Source organism: Apus apus, chromosome 4, assembly GCF_020740795.1.
Source record: "Apus apus isolate bApuApu2 chromosome 4, bApuApu2.pri.cur, whole genome shotgun sequence".
NCBI lineage: Eukaryota > Metazoa > Chordata > Aves > Apodiformes > Apodidae > Apus > Apus apus.
In genome coordinates, this window is record NC_067285.1 from 83,925,179 (window position 1) to 83,943,794 (window position 18,616).

Sequence of the window (18,616 nt, forward strand, 5' to 3'; positions counted from 1 at the left end):
TAATAAAACTAATGGTTTTCTGTTAACTGCACTGGAAGTCTTGGCTCAGGTTTTTTTTCTCTTCCAAATTAGCTTCCCAAATTAGTGAAGAGAAGGAGAGGCAGGATTCTGCTGTCATTCCAGCTGCACGGGTGGAGGCACTGCACCAGGGTATACAGCGCACATTCTCAGGGTCTCCTTAGGGGTCTGGGGGGGCTGCTTGAGCAGCATTCTAACCATTTGGGTCTCTATACAAATGCTGGAGACTAAATGCTTCCAGCAAACAAAGTTAAACTTTCAGTTCAATGTGAAAAATAATAACTGTAATTTTTCTTCATTTGGAGAAAAAGATGCACTTTGGTTCAGACATCCCCTCCTGCTTATTTATTGCCCTTTTTCTAGCTTGTCAGAGTAGCAAAGTCAAAATGAAGAAGCTGCACACTTGCTTTGAAAATATCTTTGACAGGTAATTGGTGTGTGACTCCGTCAAAGCAATGAGCAACAGCAGCACACTGCACCTTATCAGCATTCAAAAAGGGATTTCTGGCAGTACAATAGACTGCAACCCATAACTGGCACTATTCCCATTTAACTTGCTCCTGGACCTCCTGAATTTTTTCATATTCTGTAACTGAAGTAAATGAGATTGTCATTTTCCAGGATTTTGCAATCTCCTGAACTCCAAGGTAATCCCGTTATTATTTAGTCAGAATATTATGTTCTTATTTAAGAGTTGAAACAGACCACAAGATGAGGGCTTGTATTACTATTTCATTTTTTAGTTTATCTGGTTGATAACAGAGAAAGCCTTTTAAATTTAAGAATACACAGAACTATAATATTTGCACATCTGAAACCCTTGCTTTTGCTGCTATCAGAAAAGAAAAAAATTGAAGATAGGAAAGGAAACCACACATTGATTTTCAAAAAAAGTCTTTGACCATAGGTCAACTAGACAGTGTATCTGCACTGTGTTTACTTTTCACAGAAACCTTCTCTGTCTCAGTAGTAGCCTTCAAACGTGGAAAGAGTGATGGCTAGCTGTGAGCCTGAGCTGCAAAATCACACCACCGATAGTGCTTTCAACTTCAAAGTTTAGTTACTTTCAACAAACTTTTTTGGCAAACTCACTAAATTTGCTAGTATGTGTGTGCTGCCACCTTCCATCTGCCTCAAGAAAACAGGCTTGGTTGGAAAAGGTGCAAAGTAAAAGCTATACAACAAATCAAGTACTGAAACATGGTGGCATTAAGGAAAATACTTCTTATCTTAAAAAAAAAAAACAGTATGAGTTGAGTGCAACTCTGTTTCTTTATCTTTGTCACATGGCTGTCTATATTTAGACTTTTAGAAAAAAAGCAAACCAAAATTGCCGAAGACACAAGCTCTGTCAGACTGGTGAATTTAAACCAAATTCTTCACCTCCACCCACGACTTACTTTCTATTCCTACTGCTGTCATCATGTATTTGTTTGTCATTCAGATGTTTAATGTGGGAGCCATCCAGATGTACGTATCTTACCCTGTACTTAGTCAATATATTTAATCACTCCAGCCTCCTCAGTTGTTACAGACTTTGTGTGTGTGTGCTTTACGGATGAAAGGCACACATATGCCTTTATAAAGCTGCAAAAGTCACCAAAAAAAATGTTTTATAGGAGAAAACTGAAAAGCAGCAAAGCTGTATTTCACTCATTGCTAGGTTATCAGAAATCCTAAGATTTGGTCCAGATCCTATCTGGACCATAAGCCCAGCAAGATGACTTGTAGGTAGAATGATCTCACAAAAAAAATAAAATAAAAAAAAAAAAAAATAGCCAACAAGATGCTAGCATTAGATTGCTTCACTAGGAAAGATTTATCTGAAGAAAGCTGATTACTAAATCAAATTTCTATTGTAAAAGACTAGTAGATTTTTTTCTTCTATCAGATTTTATAAATAGTGTGACTGTTTTACAAGATTGATAAATACAAATACATTTTCCAGTACAAATATAGAAATAAACTTTAGCAATAAGGCTGGTTTTATGGTCTATTAAGATTCTTTAACTATGCAGACAAGTGATTAAATTATACTATACAGACTATACTATCACACAAAAATCATTTGGACACACTTGCAGAAGAAATGAGTGTATCAAAGGCACAGTTTATACATTCAACAGGGTCAGAATCAGCCTCTGAGGAATGCAGTTACAAGACCATGGGTTTTTTTGTGTAGTTAAAACTTAACAAAGTGTGTTTAATCATCTACCTGATACTTTCATTTGCACATGGGAATCACAGAACAGTTTGGGTTGTAAGGGACCTTAAAGATCATCTAGATACTACCCCTCTGCATTAGCAGGGACACCTCCCACTAGATCAGGTTGATCAGAGCACCATCCAACTTGTCCTTGAATACTTGCAGGGATGGGGCACTCAGAAGGAGTCAATCAGTCAAGGAATCTCAATTGCAAAGAATTTATATTATTTTGTTCTTTGCAGTAATGCATTTTTGTTTTTATCTTAGTGGTTTAAGAGCTGAATCATGACTATCATCTTCATGCAGTGCAATTCTTCCCTCTTCAGGCAGACCCCCAGAAGTCAGTAGAACTTCCCTAAAAGTAATTTGCTCTATTACTTATTTTGTATGGCATTCCTACCACATCACATTCAAAGCTGCTGAAGTAATTTGATACATATTTTAGGAACATAATCCTGTGCAGGTGTGAGTTGGCACAGCCCACTAATTCAGTTGACTTCAACAGAACTACTTCAAATTACATCAGCTGAGAAGCTGATCAAGAGTATTTACCTAAGTGTGTAGACCAATATAAGAAAAAGCCTTCCCCAGTTTGCTGCAGAGAGAGCATGTGATTGACATTTAGCTCATTATCCTATGGTATCAGGCTTCTTACAAGCAGTCCACTGCACCATTCCAAGTCCAAAGAAAAGTTATGATTTTCCAATGACCAATATAAACACATAAAAATAAGCACTGATACTCTGAAGTTGACTTTATAACATTCTTGTCTTCCAGTAGCACAGTGTTGTCAAAAGCAACCAAAATATATTGATTTTCACATCAAGAATAAAAGAAAAGATGAATAAAATTGCAAGAAGAGGACAAAGGTACAGCAGGTGTCCCTCACTTGGGGTTATGCCACAGAAAGATTTGCCCAATAGGAAGAAACTATATATAGATATATCTAAAATTTATACTTTCTTTAGAAGTCTCTTTTTTAATTCATGTAATTTTTTTCTCATTATCAAAAAGAACCTGACCAGAAGTTTGGGATTCAATGCAAATGCTGAGAAACTGTTTTCTTTCACTCCACACAAGCACACATACACAGAGAGTAGATTACAAAGGCATTTCAGTGCTGTGATGCATTTTAGAATTGTGAAGTAGAAAAGGATGTTTTCTCTCAATTAATAAGACCTTATTTACAAGATCTGCAGCTTTCTCCCATGCACTGACACTATACAGATGATGCAATACGCAGTGGTGAACAGTAGTCTGTTCTTTTAGGTTTTGCTTCATTATCATAACAGAGTATTATGTTTTTATATGTCATCTTGCAGGCAATTGATACTTATATCATGCATGATGCTTATTTCTTCTTCTTAGAATTAAAATAGGACTCAATTAACTAATTTTTATTCAAATTTGACTTTACTGCACATTAGGCACTGTTATTGCTGTAAACATGTAAATCATTGTTAAAGTATTTATTTTTGTTATGGAGTATATTATTCACTTTATATTCCAGAATGCCTGCTGATTTAGTCATTGAGCTGAATCTGAAAATTTAACTTAATAGTCCCAAATGTGGTTTAAGGGTTCTAAATCCATAATAAAAACCTAGTTGGCAAACTGTCAGTTTTCTCATGATCTGCTTTTTTGAGTAAACTTGTGGGGGGGGAGGGGAGGAGAAAAAGCTGGATCTGGCTTACAGGAATATTTTCCAAGCAAAGGAATGTAATTATAGTACAGCCCATGCCACAAGCTTTTCTGGCCCAAGGGTGCCCAGATGGGCACATAAGATTGTGGAGCTTGGGAACAGTTTCTAAATTATTCAGAGGAAAGGTGGGATGGGAATTTTGAGCGTCAGACTGCCAAACTGCAAAACTTTCTGAAAGCCTTTGCAAAACTCTCCTTCCAGAAATTATGTTTATGTTTATTTACAGAAAAATAAAAATTAAGCAAAACTTTTGACTGCTATTCATATTCTGATTTCTTTTAAGTTTACTTCTGTGTAATAGGATAAGTTTGTACAGGTTTCGCTTTTATGTCACAATCATTTCACATACTTGCTTTTCATTTTTGCAGATTGCCACCTGACTGATCAGCACAGCTTCTTGCCCTAATGCACAAACAACTGTACCCATGTCAGTGCTGGTAGTTTTTCATCAAACCTTTTCTAAAAGTCCTCCAAGCATGGACATCCTTTATAGTCAACACGGACTCTAATCCATTGGTTTCTTCTTCTACATGTAGTGAGTTTTATTCCTATATCTCACCTGAATCCTGCTTGCTGAAATTCAAAGCAATTATTTTCTATTTATGTGACAGTTTATTTGTAACCTGGGGTCTGTCTTAACACATTTCTTACACAAAGTATCGAAGTACTTCTACTCCTTCTCTTCTCCGTTCAAGGGGATGACATTTTCCCTTTCCTTACTTTTTACTAATGTCACAAGCCATTTGACTTTAGGTGATCTTTTTTGTAGAAAATAATGGAAAATAATTTAAACCTTTATCTTTTCAGCATCATCTATCAGTAAGAACATAAGGACCAACATACCGTGCAGACCATAATGATGGTGTGACTTTCAGTGGGCAACACAGCTTCTTAGGAAAAAAGATAAGGCAAGCAGAAATCACACTCCTCTAAATACCTCTCCCTCTGCCTTCAGAAAACTACTCAGAAATATGCAGACTCAAGAACTATATCCCCACCTTTTTGCTTAATGACATTTTCTGGATTATATTTCAAGCCACAATGCTAGAACAACAAGTCCCAGGATTTATGTATAGGTGTATGGAAAATACTTTTATTTTTTTTCCATCTACTCATGTTTGTGCCCCAGTCAGTAAACTATAGAAAAAGTCATTTTATATTGACCTGCCTAGTACATTCACAGGTTGGTATACTTCTATCACCATCCCCCCACTCATCTTTCAGTTTCTCCACCAGAAGCACAGGGGCAGCAGGTGAGCCAGTGCTGTGTCCCCCAGCCAGGCCAAGCAGAGCGTGGCCACTGGCCATGACCCCAGGGTGCCCAGTGCTGAGATCCCTGGGGCAAGGGAAGAGCCCAATGGGGTCTCTCATAGCCCTGCCTCAAGGGGTAGCTGTTATCACAAAGAAAAACATGGCACGTGCACTTGGTCTACTTATTGAAGTAAGGATTTTACTGAGTGAGCAGAGCACTAAAAATCAGCTTTTTATTTTTACAGTATCATAACACTTTTTGGTAAACATAAACCTTCACCAGTTTCAAGGATTCTATAAATATAAAAAGTTCTTTATTTCCCATTTCTACCTTTTTCTTGCAGAAATATATAAAATTTTCATGGAACTGGCAATGTAATGGCTTAAATAAAATTAACTACTTTTCAAGAATCCCACTGCAGCACAATGATCAAAAGAACATGATTGCATTTATGAGCTAATACAAAAAAGCTAAATTTTCTTCACTACCATATCTTCTCAGTTACTAGTTCTTTAGCAAGTAAAATATTCTTCCCTGCAAAGAAAGACAAAAACTTGAAAACTATATGTCTATCTGGTATGTGCCCAAGGTGTAAAACATAAATAGAATTTTCCAGGGCTGTGATATTTTTATGTATTTATGCCATTTTGAGCCAACAGCTTATCCCAGGCTTGGTTTTGTTTCACAATACATTTTATGCACAATACAGTATGTGCAAACTTGTTTGAAGAGGGAATAGTGCCTAGGGTGAGCACAAGGAATTGGTATCTTCTGGCAGTTTAATGGGATAACGTACTGTTAGGTGCTACATTTTCAGTAACTGAACGTAGATATTATTACATATCATATGGTCATCATAATTAGCAAGTGATGAAGAGTACTCTCACCATTTTGAAAGGTAAGAGCTTTTTTAGTACACCTGTTCTTCGTTAGTATTTTTCAACATTAAAAAAAATCATACCACATAGCTACAGCGCATGATACAACGTTACTTTCTTTTCTCTTTAATCAACCCCTCCTCTCTCCATGTGCAGCAGCACGGAGCTCTCACCCAACTTCCCTGCCAAGTTTCTATTTCAAAAATCTATCTTTCTCCACAGAAAAATGAGTTAGTGGAATCAAAAACATATTAAGAGAGGGGGAAAAAAGTGCACTATGTTATAGTATCAGTTCCTTAGGCTCCATGCTGCCTGGCATTTCAAGCTACTCTCACTTGCACCAGGGTCTTTCAGATAAGGTGACAAAATCAGAAAGCCATACTCTGCTTTTCTAACATCCTTCCTCAAGGAGATACAGAAATGATAATTCACAGAAACATCTCTGTGCATGGTGTGAAATATGATTTGTACAGTCTTTCTATAAAATTTGTACAAAATACCTACAAATTCTGTAGACATTCTAGAGGACAAGTACTTAATCAGAAGTTGTTATGGCTAACAAAAGAGTTTCTACCAGTAAGAATTTTTCCAAAAGCGAAAATTGTTTAAATTCTATTTCCAGCAAGTTGTTTAGGCTGTTTCGGCTTCATCTTTCTTTGAACTTTGCACACTGAAAATCACATTGTATGGTCATTATTCTTTCAAAGTATCAATTTGAATCAGTGACATTTTCTCCAAACTGAGTATATCTTTAGAGAGATTTTCTCTGTAATCTTGAAACAGTCATAATATTTGCTCTTTTGTCAACAGCAGAAAAACCCCACCATTCAACTATGCTGTAGACCTTCTGTTTGAATACTGTAGACTGGATTGCTAATAGGAAATGAGATGGACTGAAATATCCCTTTACTTGCTCCTTTTTGAACTATGAAAGCTGCTAGGTGAACTGATAGCAGTTTTCCCATCATTTTGAAGAGGCTCTAATATGCTATGCTGTGATTTACTCGTTTGACAGTGTGACTCACTTGAAATGGGAACTTTTCTTGTAGCCAATTTAATAATGTGAAGACCTGTTTGGTGCTGAAAAGGCTGTTAACAGCTTGTTTGTCTTTACGTCCTTCCAAATTTGTGTTATAATTTTCTTCTCACTCTGTATATTTAATTTCCATTAAAATTAATGAAAATTGAAAATATATACAGTAAGCAAAAAAATAAATATAAAAGTACATATTCAAAACAAGATTAAGTCTGTTAAATGAGAACATCAAAGAACAAATTATAAAGAAAAAATTATTTGAAGAATAAATTAGAACATCTCAAGAACTGGCAAGAAACTTCCATAAAAATTCTGAGGTATCTTTTCTCTGCCTTCCCTGGATCTGAAATGAATGGATACAATCTACAGTACCTTGAGATACATCATCCTCAACTTTGGCATACTGAAGATGTCAAGACAGCAGTTCACAAAGATCCCGTCCCAGGATCTGAAAGCTGGTGGTCACCAGAAGGCAGCCTCCTACTTCAAGCATGCTGGGATTATTTTATTTGCTCTTAATCTACTACTCTAAAATAAAAAAATCTTACAGTTTCACACAGCAAATCTTTTTCTACAGGAAGTAGACCTTGATCTATAACTATCTTTAGACCAACATGGCCTTTTTTTTTTTTTTTTTTCTTTTTTTTAAATCAAGGATTAAACAAACAGTTTATTATGATGAACTATGTATTATCTGGAGCGAGAGTAAATCATGCAACTGCATATAATATACAGCCTTAGCAATTTGTTAGGACATGTGAGATAAGTCCATTAAGATTCTACATCACATTCATTTAAAGTCTGAAGCTTGCATGAGTGAGAGAGGAGAAAACACAGCATCCAAGTCCAATGCAAGGCCAACTGACAAGACCACAGGTGAATCCTTTCCAGTCCAGGTGCAGTGAAAGTGCTGCCAGCTTAATTGCTTTTGGATGGATCATCTAATCATCTGCACCTGCTTTCTGCCTTTTATCTCATGTTATAGGAAGTTTTAAGGCTGCATTTATTTTAGAAATCACACATTTAGACAGAACAGACCTGAACAGTGTGCACAGAGCAAACAGCCCAGAGTAAAATTCTCCTCTGTTGTAATTCCTTTTCTTTACTGGGAGGGTTTATTTAGCACACAGGGTAAGGTTCTAATCTATTAATCATACAACAGAAAGATTATCTGGGCATTATTCTGATGTTCAGTTTTAAAAGATTCTGTGTTGATGTATAAGAGCAATTACAGTATGTGTGTGCATTTTTTCCTCAATATCTATAAACTGGAGTGTGATAGGCTATCCTGGTTTGAGCCAGGATAGAACTGATTTTCTTTCCAGTGATTTTGCTTTTCAATTAAGTCTCTTTTAAGTAGCTACACTTGCTGAAATTAACAGCATGTTTCTCAGTCAGTGTCTGCTTCTAGAACTGCTAATGCTCAATGTTCATAATTACTGCTGGAGAATGGTATGTAGAACCAAGGCCACTGCTTGGTTCTGAAGAAAACAACTCATGCTCCAGAACCAGATGGGAGGAGGGATCACACCTGAGACCCTCCTTTGGGGAGGAGTGAACCAGACAGGTGACCAAAATTGATCAAACAAAGTATCACATATGCATTATACTCAGTAAACAGGTGAGGGATCACAACGGTCAAGCTCTCTTCATCCATGGCTGGTGTCCTGGGAGGACTCTGTCCATTTGTTTGCCTATGATCCTGATCATTGTGATCCTGAATCCTTGCGTTCCTACATCCAGGTCCTGTCTGCCACTGATTCCAGAGGTCAAGTTCAGGACTTTCCCAGTGTCTACCCTGCAGCCTTCATGGTGACGTAAGCGTTTTGTGGGAGGGCTGATAGTGGTTTTGTATATATTTGTACATATTCCATATTGTTTCATCACTATTGTTCCACTAAAGCTGTGTAGTTTAGTTTCAAACCAGTAAGTTTCCCTATAGGGAAGGGAGAGGGATTGATAGAGAGAATCCATCTTTCATTAAGCTGCCAGCCCAACTGGATGAGGGAAAAGCTGTGGACATTGTCTATCTGGACCTCCAAAAAGCATTTGATACGGTTCCCCATAGAACTATCACAAAAAAACTGGCTGCTCATGGCCTGGATGAGCACACGATCTATTGGATCAAGCACTGGCTGGACAGTCAGGCCCAAAGAGTGGTGGTCAATGGAGTCAAATCCACCTGGCAGCCAGTCACAAGTGGTGTTCCTCAGGGCTCAGTGTTGGGAATGTTTCTGTTTAACATCTTTATTGATGATCTTGATAAGGACAGAGAGTGTATTATCAGTAAGTCTGCAGATGACACCAAGCTAGGTAGGAGTGTTGATCTGCATGAGGGTAGGGTGGCTCTACTTGGATAGATTAGATCATTGGGCTAATGTTAATTGTCTGGGCTTCAACAAGGCCAAGTGCCAGGTCCTGCACTTGGGCCACAACAACCCCAGGCAATGCTACAGGCTTGGGGAAGTGTGGCTGGAAAGTGTCTGGCAGAAAAGGACCTGGGGGTTCTAACTGAAAAGTGGCTGAATATGACCTAGCAGTGTGCCCAGCTGGCCAAGAAAGCCAATGGCATCCTGGCTTGGATGAGAAATAGTGTGACCAGCAGAAGCAGAGAGGTGATCATCCCCCTGTACTCAGCACTGGTGAGGCCACCCCTGGAGTATTGTGTCCAGTTTTGGGTACCTCAATTCAAGAGAGATATCGAGGTGCTGGAGCGAGGACAGAGGAGGGCAACAAAGCTGGTGAAGTGCCTAGAGAATAACTCTTATGAGGAACGTTTGAGGGAGCTGGGAATGTTTAGTTTGAGAAAGAGGAGGCTGAGGAGAGACCTCATCAGTCTCTACAACTACCTGAAAGGTCACTGTAGAGAGGTTGGTGCTGGTCTCTTTTCACAGGTAATTAGTGACAGAACAAGAGGGAATGGCTTCAAGCTGCAACAGGGGAGGTTTAGACTGGACATTAGGAAAAAAATTTTCACAGAAAGCGTGGTCAGACACTGGAATAGGCTGCCCGGGGAGGTGGTTGAGTCACCATCCCTTGATGTGTTTAAGGATCATTTGGGTGTGGTGTTGGTGGATACGGTTTAGGGGAGAGCTTTGTAGAGGAGGGATGATGGTTGGATTTGGTGATCCCAAGGGTCTTTTCCAACCTGAATAGTTCTATGATTCTATTACTTGTTATAAGGGCATGTAGTGATAGGACAAGGAGTAATGGCTTTAAACTGAAAAAGCGGAGATTTAGACTGGATATTAGAAATAAATTCTTTACTGTGAGACATTGGAACAGGTTGCCCAGGGAAGCTGTGGAAGCCCCATCCCCAAATGTGTTCAAGACCAGGCTGGATGGGGCCCTGAGCAACCTGGTCTAGTGGGAGGTGTCCCTGCCCATGCAGAGGGGTTGGAACTAGATGATCTTCAAAGTCCCTTCCAGTCCAAGACATTTTATGATTTCAATAATTACCCAAAGTCCTGCAATTACTGTTTATTTTGTATTAGAGTGTCCATTTCCCAAATGCCATGCTTTTCTAATAAGTCTAAAATGTAGTATTACAGCTCTTCTTCACTTTTTCTCTATTTGACGTGCTAGTAGTTGGACACACACACATAAAATATCCTAAAAGATGTTAACTACTTCCTGAGAAGCAGATGACCTTGTGGCTAGAGATGCAAGTGAGCTCCTAGTTATCCATTTACTTGTACCTTATCACAGATGTTTTTTTGGGTGAGGCTTTGGGAGCAAGAACTGTGTCAGACAGGAAGGATCAATTTTAGGAGCAATGTGTTATGTGGCAGAAAATATATCCTATAGTACGATCTGTGATTCTATACGAGACTGAAGAGCTCTTCTGTCAAACATCAGTTGCCAAAACCCTGTCTAAAGATCTCAAGTAACACAGAATCAGGGAGGCTGACAGCACATCCTATCAGTTTCAACTATGATGGGAAAGAGGCAGAAAAAAACCTTTGCAGGAGTCTAATCCTTTGGAGGGTAGTAAGAAGGTAGGAAAAGCAGATTAGACAAATGTTTACTTATGCATCTATTTCAAATAACCAGGTCATTGAAACTCCAGTATAGCTGTTTGTTCCTACCTCAATTCTGGAACTGACCTCCTGAAAAATTCCATACAACAGTCCCACTAACAGCAAGAAGGCAAGTAGTAGATATATTTTTTATATATGTATATATACACACATATATGCACACTATATTCACTCCTTTTTCCCTACACTTACATACCATGAAGCCAAAAAGGAGGTTAAACTAGCATTTAAGCAAATAAATTATACAAATAATAGCTCTTTTATAGTTTAGACTAGTTCTATATGTAGAAGTTTTGTTAGCATAAGTATTAGGACTACGGAATTAAAAAAAAAAAAGGCAAATTGTCCTTTCAAATGCACTTATGTCAGTGAAGACCTCAAAATAGATATATACTTGTACTTAATTGATTTATGCCGTATTAGAATAAGAATTACGTTTTCAGAATAAGTTGGTTCTTAAATCTTCCATAAAGGTATTTAGCTCAATGACACAGTTATAAAGAAAAAACGCAAACAATTATTGAGGTGAAAACAAGTGAGTAGCATGAGTCAGTAAGAATGAGAATAGTTAATTTACCTTCTCACCAGCAGCTCGCCTAGCAAAGAAGCTTGTTCCTTCCTTTCTTACCTACCTAAAACTTTAAAGCCACAATGGATACTCTAAATAGCATCTTCTCTGATTGCCCAAAATATTAGATCACTGCCCTCAAAATTCATTACCTCCTCAGAGTTTAAGGTCCTTCAAGTAGTTCACTGTAAGTTAAAGCAATCAGTCCATGTGACTTTAAGTCTAAATGTTCCATCCAACATGACAGGACTTGAAGGGTCATTGAAGGGTGTCTTCATATCTAAACTCAAGAAGCTACGTCATGCATAAACCAAAAGAGTATCACAGCTACTATGTCATGACAGCTTGAAGGATGACGTGGAGAATAGCGAGGGGAAAAGGGGCCTCCTTTATCTATAAAGAAGTAGATAAAAACAATATGAGACCAGCTAGGGGCCAGGGCTTGCTGTGAGCAGTACTGTGAATGTAGACATAAATCAGAACACTGCTTATCGTATGCTCGGTGTGTGATTGGCTACATCCTGGGAACCCAAAGACTGTGTATGTGCCAAGGTGTAAGTGCTGTTTACACTCTTTGTACTCTGGTTGCTTATTCTCAGTTCCCACTGTAGAAGTATATAAGGGAGCATTTTCTCAAAATAAACAATTCCATTCACTCTGGAGTTCACATCTTAACCCACCATAGGATGATGTGTTTAATTTTAATTAAAGTTGAACAATTTTGCAACCATCAAAACTTCAGGCATTTGTTAGATGGACAGAAGCATCAGCCTAGGGTTAAATAATTACCTGGGCAGATGTGAAATATGAACACAAAATACACACATATTCCAGAAAAACGCATCTGAAACCGCATTTTTGTCCCCTGCCAATAGGTGTACTACAGTCACTCGCCTCCTTCTGCTCCAGACCTCAGCTAGAGTGTCTAATGTCCACCTTTGCCTGCATATTTGGCCATTCAGATGTCTCATTTATCACATTTTACTAGTCACCTCTGTATTTTGCTCAGTCACTCTTTCTCACTCTGGCTATCCCCTTGAACATACCATGTTAATTCTGAATATTAACAGCATAGCAATTTCCTCATCCCAGTCATTCACAGATAATGAGACAAGAGCATCTAAGAGTTTTGCAGGAGTCTGTCATCATCTACTCATCCCTTCTATGAATTGCCATTCAGCAGCATTTTTAAACAAGCTTAATTTTGAGAAATGGATAGATAATGCCATTTCCTGTTCCCACTCCTTATGTTAAAGGATAATACATTTCTATTCCCTGAATTAAAAATTTGTGTTCTATGGCACAACCTTTTCAATGTGCTACATCCTGATTTGATAACCACTCCATTAATCCTCATTCCAGCTGTAACTAATAGCTGGGTGACAGAAAAATATCTATCCAATAAAGAGCTATGATGAAATCTAAAATGGCATACCAAGTTGGCACACTGCACATAACATATTGGGTAGTTAAAATCTGGTCATTCATTCCTATTATAATTCATAGTAGGGACACAAACTGACATGACATGAATCTGTTCTCTTGAGAAATTTTTTTTTCACAGCAAAGAACATAATGAAAATTGAAAAAGGTATTGCTCTAGCTTAAATCAAGCCCATGGCAAAATAATGTACTTAAACCTGTGGCCTTCTGAAATGCAGTAGGAAAGGTAATTTAAGCTGCAATCAATTCCCCAGTTACATCTTTTATATATATGGGAAGTATATATGTTTCTCATATGCTGGAAGCTTGATTATGCAACCACAGAACCACATAATCATGTCTAATACAGCTGCAAAGAGCCTTCTGTCAGATATTTTATTATGAAAATCCCTTCAGTTTAGTTCCTGGCATTAAAATTATGTTCTCCAAACAGATATACTGTTAGTATATTTTAAGAAACACCATATTTGCCTAGTACATACATAAGGATTCAATAACTTTGCTTAGGCTGAGACAATCATTGCATTGACTAATTAGGTTCCAGAATTCTGAGAACACTCAGAACAAAGCAGACTGCATTGCTGCATTAATTGCTTCTTTTTAATATTCCTTAGGAACAGATCAAGAACTACTTTCAGATTAATGCTTTAATTTTATACATTAGAACCTCTTACTCAGTAAACCGAAAATGGCAAGTTTTTACTAGATGTTCATGAAATCTTCAAATAGATGAATTTTTCATTGTTTCCAATTTATATCAGCCTACCTAAGTTCCTATGAAATCAATCTGAAAATGTTTCATGACTCCTCACACACCAAAAGGGCATGTCAAAGAGTCCCAAAACTCCAGCGCTATTTCTGCTGTTCTAGGAATTCACAGCACGAAATACAGTATAGTTAAAACTCATTATGAGTATATGTATAACTATTGTCTCATTATTGCATAGGATCTTCAAATAAAAATGTAATGAGACATTTTTCAATATCAAATTCCTAAGGACAATTTTATTCTTCAAAGGTCTAATTTAATGGAACTTTATAAGAGAAATAATTAAGATAATTAGGTCAGAATTCACTCTTACAACTTATGGGCAGCTCAAAGCTGCAGTACAACTGTCACATGCTTGTGACAAAATGGTACCTGGTGACTCTTCTCACTCTGAGTTAAGGTTCTGAATTAAGGACTTTGCCAGCAAACACTGAATATACCTCTTCAACACATCAGAATCTCTTCATACACAGCTGCTCTGCATCTCTCTTCCCACTGCATTGCAATCTACTGCATGCATTTCAGCAATCTCTGATGGGCATAAAGTTAAAATACCTAATTAATGTTACCGAAGATGGGTGGAAATGTTTAGTGCTTTCACCAACTGCTGCATGGTGATTAATGATCCTAAACCTTGTTCAAGGAAGTACCTAACTGCCATTGATCTAAAGGACTTCTCAACAAGAACTGTAGAATAAACAGAAAATCACAAAGTCAACGTTCATGAAAGAGAAGCTGCAGTTTGAGTCACTGTAGAATGCAAAGCTATTTTTAGTCATAAAGTAGCATATGCACTGCATTCTGTTGCATTCTGCTGTTAATTTGAAAGCACTGTTAATTTAAGCATTGAAAAATGTATTCCCAAAGCACTTCTGGGAAGATCTGGAGAATCTCTTTCACTCTTGGGAATTTCTATTTGATTTTCTGAGCAGTCTATTTCTTTCTGTCTTATCATATTACTTTTTTATATCCTAGCTCTTTTTTTTTCTTTTTTTTCTTTTTTTTCTTACTTACTAAACTGGAAGGAGACACCAGCATGGCTATCTGTAGGCACAAGTAGACACATATCTGGACAGATCTTGCTCTGTTACACCTAGTCTTTTTCTTCTATCTTACTCTCTCATAGGGCATTAAAAGCTGACAGGATAACTTCTGCAAGAGCAGAACAAAGAAAACATTTACTAAGGCTGGTTTAAGGTCCTTCAAGCCTTTTTTTTTAAAAAAAAAAAAAAGGGGGGGGGGGGAAATTAAACCATCAAACAGCTGTAGCTATACAGGTGAAGTGATGTGTAACTCACTAATATAGCTGGTCAGCAGCTGGTTACAAAGACTGACCTGTGTGTAGACCATAGAAAGACTAACATCTACAGATGACAGCTGTGGCATTGTATGATGAAGACACACAAACTCAGAAATGTCCAAACATGGCCAAAAGTTGTAGAGCAGGAAGTGAACACATGGTGCTGCTAATGACAAGAATTTGAGAACATGCTTAATATACGGATAAATTAATTAACAGAAAATGAATCATAGACACAGGATAATCAATTAGAAGATGAATATTAAATCCAAAATATACTGCAGACTAATAGCTTTGGACTCTGATTATTGAACAGTTGGACTCTGCCAAGTGTTGCCAGACCATGAATATGAAGCATCAGGTCTGCTACTTTCTATATTTAAATGTCTGATAAATACAGCATCAGGTCAGGCTTTGTGGAAAGGCTGAGGAATTCTGGTCTCTGGAAGAACTAAGACTCAGAACAGATCCTCATGCAGTCAGTGATGAACAGAGTGCCTGTATCTTGGTGCCAAATATGGGTCAAAGTGTTAGACGAGCCAATATTCCCCAGATGATGGCTAACACAGTAGCTCATGCAAGAGGCAGGTGCCAGAAGGAACAGCCAGTAGTCAGAACTGTAAAAACTTCACTTCATGGTTTGAATCTTCTCTAGCCAGACTGCAGGTTATTAGAAATTAATTAATTAGCATGAATGTAATCTTATTACTTGATGTGATTAATGTTATTTGGAGAACATGGCAGTAGACATTAAGGTGCATAATCAAGAAGGTAAAAGCCATCTGGGATATAGCAACTGGGAAGAAACAGTCTTGATTGCGACTGCAAGGAAACTAAGAACATCACAGTTAGCACTGCTTAAATCATACATAAAAGATCTTACATAAAACATTCCTTTAAAATATGACAGCTATAAAAGTCTATAAAAAAAGACATTAGCAGAAGCCACAGGCCAACGATCTATGTACCCTATGGGGCCTACACTAATCCATAACGACTGACTATGCCCTTTATGAACTTTAATTGCTCAAACGATTTCAATGACCATTAGTACTCTAGCAATATATTCAAGCACAATGACAACAATTTGTTTCAGACTCTGTAATCTAGGAGCCTTTAAATTTGGCTTGCAAATTGAAAACTCCAGAGTTTCATGATCTAAACTCATGCAGACTGGTAAAAAGGCAAGATTTCACATTACCAGCTACTTTCAGGTTGTAACATCACTACCTCTACTGCTATAAACCTATTGTGAAAATTAAACATGCCAAGATTTCAGAGCCAAAAATCACACCTTCAAAACAACTCTTCAAATGAAAAGACAGGATATTATGCAGACAGCCTAATGTTCATGTTTCTTGAATTCAAGAGTCAAAAAGGCCGTGTAAATTCCAGACCCAGAGGTACAACTACATCTTGAAAGAAGGAATGGTAATTAGCAGAATAATAAAAACTTTTCTTCCTTCACTAAAAATGTCACAGCACAACAACAGCTACTCAACCCTTGGGCAGGTGCAAGGCTTTTATGAGATGTAGACCACGCTGATTAATAAGTAAAATCCAGTGCTGTTAGCCTGGAGCATATTAAACAAACAGGTGGTTTCATACAGAAAGAAGTGTAATCAGATAGGATTTAAGATTTTTAGGAAGACATCTAGAAGCAAAATTAGGACCAGAAGAAAGTCATCAGAGTACAGGGGTGTGGCTCACTTGAGCAAGGGATCTCCTGAAATAGTGCAGCTTGGGATTTATCCCAGGACATCAGCAGCTGATTGCAGTCAAGTCAAGATAGCTCTTCTGAAAAACTGACAAGCTACCCACAGCTACACTGGTGCTACAGAGATCAAAATCTAGCTCACAGTATTCATGCTCATAGCTTGAGGGAAACCAGCTGAACTACTTTGATTCTTTTTCTGAAATGTCTTCAATGCGATATTGGGCATCTTGCCCATAGCTGATAAGAAACTCTGCTTTAACTGAAACTGTCTTATAACTTAAGAGAGCATTTCCTTTAGGATTACACAGCAAGCAACCGGATTTGATTTTTTCTCCTGATATTACAGGCTTCATCACAAAAATGGGATTGTGCTTTCTACCTTGACACTTAAGCCTGCAGTGACAACTACCCGCCAGGGCTCAGAGAAAGCTGATCTGCAGCTACTATCTATATTTCTCTTCTAAACCCTTGAACTCACAATATTTCCTTCTTGTATTACTAAGAATGAAAGAACTAGCAACTTGGATAACTAAATTTGGATTTGATCTGATTTTTAGTCAAGTAAGAATGATCAGTAAACACGGGACCTTTAAATATGACAGGTTTGGATATTTTTTTTCCCCTGAATAATATACTTCAGAAATCCTGACCACATTTAGCAACTGAAAAATTATCTTAAGGAGAGTAGCTTCATAAAGGTCTAAAACTTGATGCTGACAGCACTCCCAGCTGCATAAACCAGAAACAATTCTACTGAAATCAGTACAGGTACAAGGACACTGGAAATCCTAATCCACATTTACTACTTGACTATCCGAGCAAATCCCAGGCTTCTGTAAATGGATCAGAGACATGTACACAGTCTCAGTGTCTTCCTAACTATGAAGACAGAAAAACAGCAGTGGTCACAGTCCAAAAGGAAGAGTATACTGTGAGATAGATCCCTAACTCAGGATGGGCTTGATCAACAGCACAGCATTGGCAGTCTGACACAAATACATAGTGAGTGCGTTACAGCCCACTTCCCTCAGCTGAAGGTTCACATACTCTGAGATTGCATCAGAACAGGCTAAGGAAGGTTTTCAGCAATGCCAAAGTACTAAGTATGTCATTTTCGGTGACAAATTTACAACAGTACAACAGGTTTGGGATAGACGGATCTTTGTGAAATGTTAATCAAGTCCGTGAGAGCACAACCTCACCCAGGCATCCAGGGTGCCTTTTGTCTGCCTGGCACTTGAAAGCTCAAGCTATCCTATGTGTTCTGACCCAAAGGTATTCACACCTTGGGGTATGAGCCCCAGCAGAGTGAGACATGGCAATTCTGCAGAAATTATACCAGTTTTGATCTTTAAGTCATTCATCTAGCGGGGATCAAATGTGACACAATTAGACTTTTATTGTCAGTCATATTACCTAGCAAGTGGTACTGTAAAAGTAGATAAGCAACAGCATCAGTGAGGTATTGAAAGAGATGGGAATGGCTCAAGGCAGCAAATAGAACAACAAACCATTTTCATTTCCTCATCTGAGTTACTTAATTTTTGGACTACTGCATTATTTTCCAGATCCCTTATTTTTAGCAATACTTTCATTCATCAGAGAGATAATGAAGAATGAAAATGAACAATCAAGAAAAATATATATCTAAATGAAAGCCTGGCTGTGTAAATTCCATGTTACGTCT